The sequence below is a fragment of the Gymnoscopelus microlampas genome, assembly GCF_963454915.1.
Source record: "Gymnoscopelus microlampas genome assembly, chromosome: 6".
NCBI classification, from domain to species: domain Eukaryota; kingdom Metazoa; phylum Chordata; class Actinopteri; order Myctophiformes; family Myctophidae; genus Gymnoscopelus; species Gymnoscopelus microlampas.
The window spans coordinates 49,026,896-49,040,812 of NC_139943.1; the positions used below are offsets into that span (position 1 = coordinate 49,026,896).

Sequence of the window (13,917 nt, forward strand, 5' to 3'; positions counted from 1 at the left end):
TTGTACATGGTGTGACAAGAGTTTCAGTGTCTTAGATAGTCTTAAGAAACACCTGCGTATCCACACTGGAGAAAAACCTTTCTACTGTAAACAGTGTGACAAGAGTTTCAGTATCTTAGATAGTCTTAAGAAACACCAGCGTATTCACACTGGGGAAAAACCTTTCCTTTGTAAATGGTGTGACAAGAGCTTCAATGACTCAAGTAATCTGAAGACACACCAGCGTGTCCACACTGGAGAAAAACCTTTCCACTGTCAACATTGTGCCAAGAGTTTCAGTCAGTTAACTAATCTGAGGACACACCAGTGTATCCACACTGGGGAAAAACCTTTCCAATGTAAATGGTGTGACAACACTTTCAGTGAGTCAGGTAGTCTAAACAAACACCAGCGTATCCACACTGGGGAAAAACCTTTCCACTGTAAACAGTGTGACAAGAGTTTCAGTCATTTAACTAATCTGAAGAGACACCAGCGTTTCCACACTGGAGAAAAACCTTCTACGTTTAACAGTGTGACAAGAGTTTCAGTAGGTTAGATAGTCTTACTCATTCACTGCCAGACTTATTGCTGGCCGCGTTTGCCCACTGCCAGAGATTTTTCATTGAAAAAAAAAAAGTACTCAGGAGCTGAGATATAGATTTTTTAAGCTTTAAGTTAACAAGGAAGTGGATGGGAGTCTTTTCCTTCGAAAAATCATATCTCCTTGGTCTTTGGGTCAAAAAAAAAAAAAGGAAAAAAAAAATATATATATATATATATATATATATTTTTTTTTAAATGTAATAATTACGTTTTTTACGTCTGTGGCAGGGTTGGTAAACGGGAATAATTACGTTTATTACGTCAGTGGCAGTGAATGAGTTAAGACACACCAGCATTTGTGAAACGTGTATGATCCATAATGATCTCGCAGAGCTTTCCAAACCACGCTGTAGGCTACTATCACCAAATCAGGCTGCTACTGCATGCTTACAGGGAGTGAGGAGCAATGATCCGGTGGGAGGTAACCATAATGCTTCATTTTATGCACGTGCCACATGCTGAAAACAGATATACAAGCCCACAACACTTGTGGATGCAATGCATTCTGAGCTTGTAGAGAACTTGTAGATCTATTTCCGGTACCACCATACACTGAAGTATATACATGGAGCTCAATGGTACTGATCGGACTCTCGGTTTGATCGATTCTCTGATTTTCCTATCAGACCCTCAGCCTGATCTGGCAGGTTGCCATAGCAACCAGATACAGGAAGTCTGACCTCATTATCACATAAACGAGGGTGGGAGGTTGGGAGGATGTGACTAGAGGTTAGGGTCGCAAAGCAAAGCGGGGAGCCGAGGGGAGACGGTCTTCGCATGACGTGTATGCAGAGCTATAATTAGCCGCAAAGCGGCCCTGACATCTACTTATTATTATTTCTATCATACAGTTTCATCCCAAAATGTTTGTAACCCATTTTTTCACCCAGTGCCAACTGCCTAAGCTGTAATCCTGGGTCATAATCACCCGTCACTGCGCTTCGAGAGACGTTTGTACTGCATCGTGTTGTACCACCAAGTTAACTTAAACTGACATTTACTTAAATAATAAGTAAATGATAAACACATGAAAATGAAAAAGACATGGGGTGGCTTCCATGTGGATCACTGCCGTCATGGTGATGATGTCATTTCGATGACGTCACTCTTGCCCAAATATGGAGGGGGCCTGCGTACATCGGTGTTGCTAGGCGTGCATGGCAACCGATTGTGTTGTGAGTGAGGTCAGACCAAAGCTCTGCTCAGCATATATGAGGTGTGAAGTTACTTTAGACTTCCACTGAGACCGCAAGGTAGTGTGTACAAAAATCGAGTTGTGAGAAAAAGGGATATAGAACTTTGGTCGACGAAGAATACAGGGAAATAGAAAGAAGACACATTTTCCAGCCTCAACTGAACCTACGGCTCCCTCCCCATCACAGTCCATGTACAGCAGCGGCTCCGACCATGAACTCCTGGGAGGAGTGTGGTCCCTCCAATCCTCCCAGACTAAGCTCTCCTGTTCTGAGTGTACCTTCAAGTCTCATCCGAGCCACGACGACCTCAACTGCCAAACGCTGAGGAATGGACAAATCTGCTCAGAGGCCTGTCAGCAATTAGTCAGCTCTGTAACCAGCCAGAAACAAGCAGACACAGACCCACCAAAAGCTCAAAGTCATCAACGGTTTACCAAGATTTTAACTCAACCAGGAGATGTAAAGAAAAATCTGACGATTTACACAGGAAAGAAAACTTACATCTGTAAACGGTGTGACAAACATTTTGGTAAGTTAAGTCACCTGAAGACACATGAGCGTGTCCACACTGGAGAAAAGCCTTTCCACTGTAAACAGTGTAACAAGACTTTCAGTGAGTCAGGTAATCTGAACAAACACCAGCGTATCCACACCGGAGAAAAGCCTTTCCAATGTAAATGGTGTGACAAGACTTTCAATGAGTCAGGTAGTCTGGACATACACCAGCGTATCCACACTGGGGAAAAACCTTTCCAATGTAAATGGTGTGACAAGACTTTCAGTGAGTCAGGTAGTCTGAACAAACACCAGCGTATCCACACTGGGGAAAAGCCTTTCCACTGTCAACATTGTAACAAGACTTTCAGTGAGTCAGGTAATCTGAACAAACACCAGCGTATCCACACTGGGGAAAAACCTTTCCAATGTAAATGGTGTGACAAGACCTTCAATGAGTCAGGTAGTCTGAACAAACACCAGCGTATCCACACTGGGGAAAAACCTTTCCAATGTAAATGGTGTGACAAGACTTTCAGTGAGACAGGTAGTCTGAACAAACACCAGCGTATCCACACTGGGGAAAAACCTTTCCATTGTAAATGGTGTGACAAGAGTTTCAACGACTTAAGTCATCTTAAGACACACCAGCGTATCCACACTGGAGAAAAACCGTTCTACTGTAAACAGTGTAACAAGAGTTTCAGTCAGTTAACTAATCTGAAGAGACACCAGCGTGTCCACACTGGAGAGAAACCTTCCACTTTTAACAGTGTGACAAGAGTTTCAGTAGGTTAGATAGTTTTAAGACACACCATTATCTGTGAAACTTGTATGATCCATAATGATCTCGCAGAGCTTTCCAATCCACGCTGTAGGCTACTATCACCAAATCAGGCTGCTACTGCATGCTTACAGGGAGTGAGGAGCAATGATCCGGTGGGAGGTAACCATAATTCTTCATTTTATGCACGTGCCGCATGATGAAAACAGATATACAAGCCCACAACACTCGTGGATGCAATGCACTGTGAGCTTGTAGAGAGCTTGTAGATCTATTTTCGGTACCACCATACACTGAAGTATATACATGGAGCTCAATGGTACTGTAGGTGTGGCAGTCAATATACATCAATGGGAACGCCTGAGAGTTTTTTTTATTAATTAATGACAGAATTTATCCAAAATAATCTCGCGGACCACACTGACTTCATTCGCCAGAAAAAGAAAGCCGTAAAAACAAAAACGAGAACACTCAGTCCATTCATCAGAGAATAGCCAGCACTCCGAAGTCCTTCTGGTACTTTTTCATTAATAAGGCACGGCCATTAACAGACACGTTTTGGCCTCAGCGTGTATCAGAAACAGAAAGCGGTCGCCGGTCAGTGGTGTTGTTTGTACCAGGGGGGTACTGTAAGACAGACAGACATGAAGAAGACAAGGACTTCGGCTGCTGTTCATGGTTGTAAATAGCCACCGTGACTTGCAATACTGTCAATCTCAAAGATATCAGACTTAATGTATTATTATTATAATTTCTTTCATACATTTTTATTCCACAATTTTTGTCACCCATTTTTTCACCCAGTGCCAATTGCCTAAGCTGTAATCCTGGGTCATAATCACCCATCGTTGAGCTTCAAGAGACGTTTGTACCGCATCGTGTTGTACCACAAACTTAACTTAAACTGACATTTACTTAATAACTAATAAGTCAACTAGAACCAGGAGACCTGGTACTGCCAGAGCCCTAGTGGTTGAAATCTGAATGGCCGGACTTCGCATGACGTGTGTGCAGAGGAAAAGAGGGACAGAAAAGAGGGACAGAGGGACAGACAAAGCCTCATGTAGGCCGACACCCTGGGTCTGGCAATGATAAACACATGAAAATGAAAAAGACATGGCGTGGCTTCCATGTGGATCTCTGCCGTCATGGTGATGATGTTATATCAATGACATCACTCTTGCCCAAATATGGAGGGGGCGGAAGCCTGCCCACATCGGTGTTGCTAGGCGTGCATGGCAACCGATTGTGTTGTGAGTGAGGTCAGACAATAGCTCTGCTCAGCATATATGAGGTGTGAAGTTACTTTAGACTTCCACTTCATTCAACTGAGATCAGAAGATAGTGTGTCCATAAATAGTGTTGTGAGAGGAAGGGATACAGAACTTTGGTAGACAAAGAATACAGGGATATAGAGAGAAGACACGTTTTCCAGCCTCAACAGAACCTACGACTCCATCCCCTGCTGCCATGTATAAGACCAGCTTTGAACATGAACCGCCACTCCTGGAAGGAGCGTGGTCCCTCCAATTCTCCCAGACTAAGCTCTCCTGTTCTGAGTGTACCTTCACGTCTCATCCGAGCCACGACGACGTCAACTGCCAAACGCTGAGGAATGGACAAATCTGCTCAGAGGCCTGTCAGCAATTAGTCAGCTCTGTAACCAGCCAAAAACAAGCAGACACAGACCCACCAAAAGCTCAAAGTCATCAACGGTTTACCAAGATTTTAACTCAACCAGGAGATGTAAAGAAACATCTGACAATTTACACAGGAAAGAAAACTTACATCTGTAAACGGTGTGACAAACATTTTGGTAAGTTAAGTCACCTGAAGACACATGAGCGTATCCACACTGGAGAAAAGCCTTTCCACTGTAAACAGTGTAACAAGACATTCAGTGAGTCAGGTAATCTGAACAAACACCAGCGTATCCACACCGGAGAAAAGCCTTTCCACTGTCAACATTGTGACAAGAGTTTCACTACATTAGATCAACTGAATACACATCAGCGTGTCCAGACTGGAAAAAAACCTTTCCACTGTCAACATTGTGACAAGAGTTTCAGTCAGTTAACTACTCTGAACAAGCACCAGCGTATCCACACCGGAGAAAAACCTTTCCACTGTAAACAGTGTGACAAGAGTTTCAGTCAGTTAACTAATCTGAGGACACACCAGCGTATCCACACTGGGGAAAAACCTTTCCAATGTAAATGGTGTGACAAAACTTTCTATGAGTCAGGTAGTCTGAACAAACACCAGTGTATCCACACTGGGGAAAAACCATTCCACTGTAAACAGTGTGACAAGACTTTCACTCAGATAAGTTCCCTAAATACACACCAGCGTGTCCACACTGGAGAAAAGCCTTTCCACTGTCAACATTGTGCCAAGGGTTTCAGTCAATTAACTCATCTGAGGACCCACCAGCGTATCCACACTGGGGAAAAACCTTTCCAATGTAAATGGTGTGACAAGACTTTCAATGAGTCAGGTAGTCTGAACAAACACCAGCGTATACACACTGGGGAAAAACCTTTCCAATGTAAATGGTGTGACAAGACTTTCAGTGAGTCAGGTAGTCTGAACAAACACCAGCGTATCCACACTGGGGAAAAACCATTCCACTGTAAACAGTGTGACAAGACTTTCACTCAGATAAGTTCCCTGAAGACACACCAGCGTATCCACACTGGAGAAAAGCCTTTCCACTGTCAACATTGTGCCAAGGGTTTCAGTCAATTAACTAATCTGAGGACCCACCAGCGTATCCACACTGGGGAAAAACCTTTCCAATGTAAATGGTGTGACAAGAGTTTCAATGACTTAAGTCAACTTAAGACACACCAGCGTATCCACACAGGAGAAAAACCGTTCTACTGTAAACAGTGTGGCAAGAGTTTCAGTCAGTTAACTAATCTGAAGAGACACCAGCGTGTCCACACTGGAGAGAAACCTTCTACTTTTAACAGTGTGACAAGAGTTTCAGTAGGTTAGATAGTCTTAAGACACACCAGCATTTGTGAAACGTGTATGATCCATAATGATGTCGCAGAGCTTTCCAAACCACGCTGTAGGCTACTATCACCAAATCAGGCTGCTACTGCATGCTTACAGGGAGTGAGGAGCAATGATCCGGTGGGTGGTAACCATAATGCTTCATTTATGCACGTGCCACATGCTGAAAACAGATATACAAGCCCACAACACTTGTGGATGCAATGCATTCTGAGCTTGTAAAGAACTTGTAGATCTATTTTCGGTACCACCATACACTGAAGTATACATGGAGCTCAATGGTACTGTAGGTGTGGCAGTCAATAAACATCAATGGGAACGCCTGAGAGTTTTTTTTTATTAATTAATAATAATGACATAATTTATCCAAAATAATCTCGCGGGCGACTGGTTGGGCAGTGGTCATCATAGATTTATAAGGAGATAGAGATAGGCGCAGAATCTGACCCACACTGACTTCATTCGCCAGAAAAAGAAAGCCGTAAAAACAAAAACGAGAACACTCAGTCCATTCATCAGAGAATAGCCAGCACTCCGAAGTCCTTCTGGTACTTTTTCATTAAGGCACGGCCATACACAGACACGTTTTGGCCTCAGCGTGTATCAGAAACAGAAAGCGGTCGCCGGTCAGTGGTGTTGTTTGTACCAGGGGGGTACTGAAAGACAGACAGACATGAAGAAGACAAGGACTTCGGCTGCTGTTCATGGTTGTAAATAGCCACCGTGACTTGCAATACTGTCAATCTCAAAGATATCAGACTTAATGTATTATTGTCTCCGCCAGGAGACTTCGTTTTCACTTTCCGTCCCCCCCCCTCGGCCAAGCTAACATTGGTCAAGCCTCACGTGACACGTGACAATACGGTGAAATAGTGTGATCTGATTGGCTAGTGACGTATAACGGCCTATAAATACATGTGTCACTTTGAAAGAGTCTTAGTCTCTTTCAAAGTGAGGTAAGACAGGAATAATCACGAAATGGCTGAGAAATGGCGGAGCAATACATTATGTAGACACACTGGTGTCATCACAATATGTAATATAAATAGCTTAGACAGGATTAATCAAGAACAGTACATTCCAGTACAAACTGAGATCACAGTTAATGACACAGTGTAACTAACTCTTATTATGCAAACTGAAGAAGCTATAAGAATTAGAACATTCCCAACACAAGTCTGCTGGTGGAGACTTGTGCTCCGAGGAGCACTTTTTCTAGTTATTATTATTATTTCTTTCATACATTTTTATTCCACAATTTTTGTAACACATTTTTTCACCCAGTGCCAATTGCTTAAGCTGTAATACTGGGTCATAATCACCCGTCGCTGAGCTTCAAGAGACGTTTGTACCACATCGTGTTGTTAATTAATAAGTCAACTAGAACCAGGAGACCTGGTACTGCCAAACCCCTAGTGGTTGAAATCTGAATGGCCGGACTTCGCATGACGTGTGTGCAGAGGAAAAGAGGGACAGAAAAGAGGGAAAGAGGGACAGACAAAGCCTCATGTAGGCCGACCCCCTGGGTCTGGCAATGATAAACACATGAAAATGAAAAAGACATGGCGTGGCTTCCATGTGGATCTCTGCCGTCATGGTGATGATGTTATATCAATGACATCACTCTTGCCCAAATATGGAGGGGGCGGAAGCCTGCGCTGGCTGTGCACATCGGTGTTGCAACTTGCATGGCAACCGATTGTGTTGAGAGTGAGGTCATACCAAAGCTCTGCTCAGCATATATGAGGTGTGAAGTGACTTTAGACTTCCAATTCGTTCAACTGAGGGTCCACAAATAGTGTTGTGAGAGAAAGGGATACAGAACTTTGGTAGACATAGAATACAGGGAAATAGAGAGAAGACACGTTTTCCAGCCTCAACAGAACCTACGACTCCGTCCCCTGCTGCCATGTATAAGACCAGCTTTGAACATGAACAGCCACTCCTGGAAGGAGAGTGGTCCTCCAATCCTCCCAGACTAAGCTCTCCTGTTCTGAGTGTACCGTCACGTCTCATCCGAGCCACGACGACCTCAACTGCCAAACGCTGAGGAATGGACGAATCTGCTCAGAGGCCTCTCAGCAATTAGTCAGCTCTGTAACCAGCCGGAAACAAGCAGACACAGAACCACCAAAATCTCAAAGTCATCAACAGTTTACAGAGACTTTAACTCAACCAGGAGATGTAAAGAAAAATCAGACGATTTACACAGGAAAGAAAACTCACATCTGTAAACGGTGTGACAAACATTTTGGTAAGTTAAGTCACCTGAAGACACATGAGCGTATCCACACTGGAGAAAAGCCTTTCCACTGTAAACAGTGTAACAAGACTTTCAGTGAGTCAGGTAATCTGAACAAACACCAGCGTATCCACACCGGAGAAAAGCCTTTTCACTGTCAACATTGTGACAAGAGTTTCACTACATTAGATCAACTGAATACACATCAGCGTGTCCACACTGGAGAAAAACCTTTCCACTGTCAACATTGTGACAAGAGTTTCAGTAAGTTAACTAATCTGAGGACACACCAGCGTATCCACACTGGGGAAAAACCTTTCCACTGTAAACAGTGTGGAAAGAGTTTCAATCAGATAAGTTCCCTAAATACACATCAGCGCGTCCACACTGGGGAAAAACCTTTCCACTGTCAACATTGTGCCAAGAGTTTCAGTGAGTTAACTAATCTGAGGACACACCAGCGTATCCACACTGGGGAAAAACCTTACCAATGTAAATGGTATGAAAAGACTTTCAGTGAGTCAGGTAGTCTGATCAAACACCAGCGTATCCACACAGGGGAAAAACCTTAACAATGTAAATGGTGTGACAAGACTTTCAGTGAGTCAGGTAGTCTGATCAAACACCAGCGTATCCACACTGGGGAAAAACCTTTCCAATGTAAATGGTGTGACAAGAGTTTCAATGACTTAAGTCATCTTAAGACACACCAGCGTATCCACACTGGAGAAAAAAATGTTCTACTGTAAACAGTGTGACAAGAGTTTCAGTCAGTCACTACTCTGAAGAGACACCAGCGTGTCCACACTGGAGAAAAACCTTCTACTTTTAACAGTGTGACAAGAGTTTCAGTAGGTTAGATAGTCTTAAGACACACCAGCATTTGTGAAACGTGTATGATCCATAATGATCTCGCAGAGCTTTCCAAACCACGCTGTAGGCCACTATCACCAAATCAGGCTGCTACTGCATGCTTACAGGGAGTGAGGAGCAATGATCCGATGGGAGGTAACCATAATGCTTCATTTATGCACGTGTCACATGCTGAAAACAGATATACAAGCCCACAACACTTGTGGATGCAATGCACTGTGAGCTTGTAGAGAACTTGTAGATCTATTTTCAGTACCACCATACACTGAAGTATACATGGAGCTCAATGGTACTGTAGGTGTGGCAGTCAATAACCATCAATGGGAATGCCTCAAATTAATGAAATAATGTATCCGAAATAATCTCGCGGTCCACTGGCAATCAGCCCGCGGGCGACTGGTTGGGCTGTGGTCATCATAGATTTATAAGGAGATAATGCTAGGCGCAGAATCTGACCCAAACAGACTTCATTTGGGAGAAAAGGAAAGAAGAAGAAACAAAAACGAGCACACTCAGTCCATTCATCAGAGAATAGCCAGCACTCCAAAGTCCTTCTGGTACTTTTTAATAGATAAGGCACGGGCATACACGGACGCGTTTTGGCGTCAAGCCTTCCTCAGCGTATATCAGAAAAAGAAAGCGGTCAGTGGTGTTGTTTGTACCAGGGTGGTACTGAGAGACAGACAGACATGAAGAAGACAAGGACTTCAGCTTCTGTTCATGGTTGTAAATAGCCACCGTGACTTGCAATACTGTCAATCTCAAACATCGGTGTTGCTAGGCTTGCATGGCAACCGATTGTGTTGAGAGTGAGGTCAGACCAAAGCTCTGCTCAGCATATATGAGGTGTGAAGTGACTTTAGACTTCCACTTCGTTCAACTGAGACCAGATGATGGTGGGTCCACAAATAGTGTTGTGAGAGAAAGGGATACAAAACTTTGGTAGACAAAGAATACAGGGAAATAGAGAGAAGACACGTTTTCCAGCCTCAACAGAACCTACGACTCCGTCCCCTGCTGCCATGTATAAGACCAGCTTTGAACATGAACCTCCACTCCTGGAAGGAGTGTGGTCCCTCCAATCCTCCCAGACTAAGCTCTCCTGTTCTGAGTGTACCTTCACGTCTCATCCGAGCCACGACGACCTCAACTGCCAACCGCTGAGGAATGGACGAATCTGCTCAGAGGCCTGTCAGCAATTAGTCAGCTCCGTAACCAGCCAAAAACAAGCAGACACAGACCCACCAAAATCTCAAAGTCATCAACGGTTTACAGAGACTTTAACTCAACCAGGAGATGTAAAGAAAAATCAGACGATTTACACCGGAAAGAAAACTTACATCTGTAAATGGTGTGACAAACATTTTGGTAAGTTAGGTCACCTGAAGACACATGAGCGTGTCCACACCGGAGAAAAACCTTTCCACTGTCAACATTGTGACAAGAGTTTCAGTCAGTTAACTAATCTGAACAAACACCAGCGTATCCACACTGGCGAAAAACCTTTCCACTGTAAACAGTGTTGCAAGAGTTTCAATCAGATAAATTCCCTGAATACACACCAGCGTATCCACACTGGGGAAAAACCTTTCCTTTGTAAATGGTGTGACAAGAGTTTCAATGACTCAGGTAACCTGAAGAGACATCTGCGTATCCACACAAGAGAAAAAGCTTTCTACTGTAAATAGTGTGACAAGACTTTCACTCCACGGTTCTCAAAGTGGAGTCCGCGAAATAATTCACAGATTATCTTTTTTTTTTAATATATTTTTTATTGGGGGGCTAGTGAAAGTTACAGGAGTTCTTACTGTATGGTGTGTGTGATATGAAATGTGAGTTTACCATAATCACAGTAATCCTTAATCATCGATATATAAGGGATTTTTATTTTAGGGACATTTTCGTTAATTTTCCTTATTATGGGATCAATACTTGACGAATGTCCTCGGCCAGTGGTTACAATGGTGGGGCCAGTGATCTTGAAAAGCCGGAGGGCCAGTGGCAAATTTCCCTTAATGTCTACCCCTGCACAGATGCGTTCCCGTATTGAATAGGTTAATTGTAACTTCCAAGATTATTATTTTTTACAAAAAAGCGTTAAAAAAATAAGCGTACATAGCCAATCTACAAGCTAGATATTGAATTGATACGTAAAGTCCAAAACTGTTACTTTTCAGGATTCAAATTCAAAAGTGCCAAAAGTAGCATATCTTAGAGAAGTTAAAATATGGAGATAAGAGGTTTTCCGCCTGACAGCAACGATATAACACAGCTTGTAGAAGATATAGTCGCTGTACATTGACATTTTGGTGGTACATGCTAGATAACATACAGCACTACGGGTTGTAATATTGATGACATACAGTAAAGGCCAAGACCTACGTGTCATCCACTGAACTCACAAAAGGTCAGACATGCCATAATGCATAGAGAAGAGCATGAACTATATGTATTCTCAAAGGGCAGCCCGCCCTCCCTTGCTCATCCCCTCTGCTGGAATACACAGCCAGTGGTGGAAAAACTACTCCCATATTTCTGCAATTGCTACAAATTACTACAAAAACCTGTGGATAGCCAGTCATTATGGGCATAAACAAGGAGTTGAAGGATACGTTTTAGGTCTGATAATGATGTATCATCGTTGCTCTCAGGGCAGAAACCTCTTATCTCTTTTTTTTGTGTTTTTTCGTAGATTAACAATTTATTACTTGATCATACTACAGTGTCACACAAAAGCATCAAAAGTAGCAGATCTAGAAGCTTGAAACGCGGCGCAAAGCGACGCGTTTCGAGCTTGTAGATCTGCTACTTTTGCTACATTTGAATTTGAACCCTGAAATGTAACGGTTTTGGACATATGAGGTTTCCACCCGACAGAGACGTCATGCATGTTCTAACCATGAATACATCACATTATTAAAACAGCCAATTTAACATTGAGGTGCCCCACAATGTTTCTATCTATTATTTCACTTTCAAATAATACAAAGCAATTAAATAAAGCCTTCGTGATGAGACCATCAACCACAATGGGGCTCCTTGAAATAAATAAATAAAAGTTTGAGAACCACGTCTCCTGCATATACTCTTAGAAAAACAACACTTGCCCACGGTCATGACATTATGACTGGATTACAGTTATAGCCCTAGAATGGCTGTGATATGACATACATTTAATGTATTCCATATACACGGCCATAGATCACTCCTCCTGGGTAGCCGTGGCAGCATTCAAAGTATAGTGCTCTAATAGTACTCACCCTAAAAGGCTATAAAGTACAGAAGTCCTGACGTCACTCGTTCATCCCCTGGGTTGTGGAAGTAATTTCTCTATGGAGAATAACATTGGGTCATCTTAGAATCGTCTCATATAAGAATTGTGGTACAAAAATAAACAAACTGTCTTGCCGATATTGTCAGGGAGGAGGTTCTGTATCGTTTATGATAGTCAGTCACTCATATTTGATGCAGTCTGTTTCTGGCGAAAATTTAACTAATTCGGCGTAGGTAACATTATCGTTTTCTCACCGTCAGTTGATGCTTCATATCCATAAGAGTCAAACCGCCGGGGTCAATTGTTTATTTTTGTTACAAAGTTCTTATTTGACGCGATATTAAATAATTCAGAATTCAGAATGGGGGGGGGGAAACGCGACCCAGGTAGGATGCGTAAATTACGCCAGACTTCGGTGCTCTATTGCCATCTAGTTTTATATCCATATGAAAGTTACCGTATGTTAGAAAACGTGTTTAGCAGACCTGTCACAATGATTACACAATAGCAATTATTTGAGATAATCGCAATTATTTAGCATAAGCGTCATAATCGTTTGCACGTTGAAAAAATGTCACACATTTTCAAACATTTTCCAAAAATAGCAGAAATAGCAGATCTACAAGCTTACAACACATCACTGCTATTTATAGTACAAAATTGAAAGTATAAAATGATTAAATACAGTATATCAGTCATTTCTTTATATTTAAGTTATTTGTTATATCATTTTTGATTAAGACAAAGCCTAAAAGGCAAACAGGAGATACATTTCCATTATGTTCCGATGTTCAATGCCAAAAAACACAATTTTGCAATCGTGACACAGCCCTATTGTTTTAGTGAAATAGCTCCACTTTCCCATGAGTGTCACACAGACCACACTGCTCCAGTGAACAGATATGTTATGGAGCAGTGGAGACTGGAAAGTGGCAATAGGCTCTATTCACAGCAGCCATATTATGAAGACATTCACAGGTGTTACCAATGATACTAATGAAGGCTCTGTTCCATTCTGGACAAACACAGTCAGGGTGCTGATATTGAGCATGTTGGCTCACTGGAAACACTCTGTTACACCAGTGGGTCTACAGTTGGGGTCCAGGGACCCTCATGGGCTTCCAAATGGCCCCTTACAGGTGTGTAACTCTGAGAGTGTACAAATGGAACCAAATGGACCCGTAAGGGTCCATTTGGTTCCATTTGTACACTCTCAGAGTTATGGGGGTCGTGGAAACCACTGTGCTAGACTAAATGGAACAGAGCCTTCATTAGTACCATTGGTAACACCTGTGAAGGAAGTGATAATATGGCTGCTGTGCATAGAGCCTATACCACAATATAAAAATACTCTGTTACAAGTAAAAGGCCTGTGTTCAAAATGTTATTTGAGTAAAAGTACAAAAGTATTGGCATCAAAATATACTTTAAGTACTAAAATGAAAAT

At 42.5% G+C, this 13,917-nt stretch overlaps 1 protein-coding gene across 1 annotated transcript in view; it reads right to left on the reverse strand.

The window, feature by feature from the left end:
* The window catches only part of immp2l (inner mitochondrial membrane peptidase subunit 2), a 200,963-nt gene that overhangs the window by 186,466 nt on the left and 580 nt on the right, over positions 1–13,917 (reverse strand). Inside the window, exon 2 of the mRNA XM_084059820.1 lies at positions 12,457–12,526. The gene's annotated coding sequence lies outside the window, so the exon portion shown is untranslated. The remainder of the gene's footprint in view (positions 1–12,456; positions 12,527–13,917) is intronic.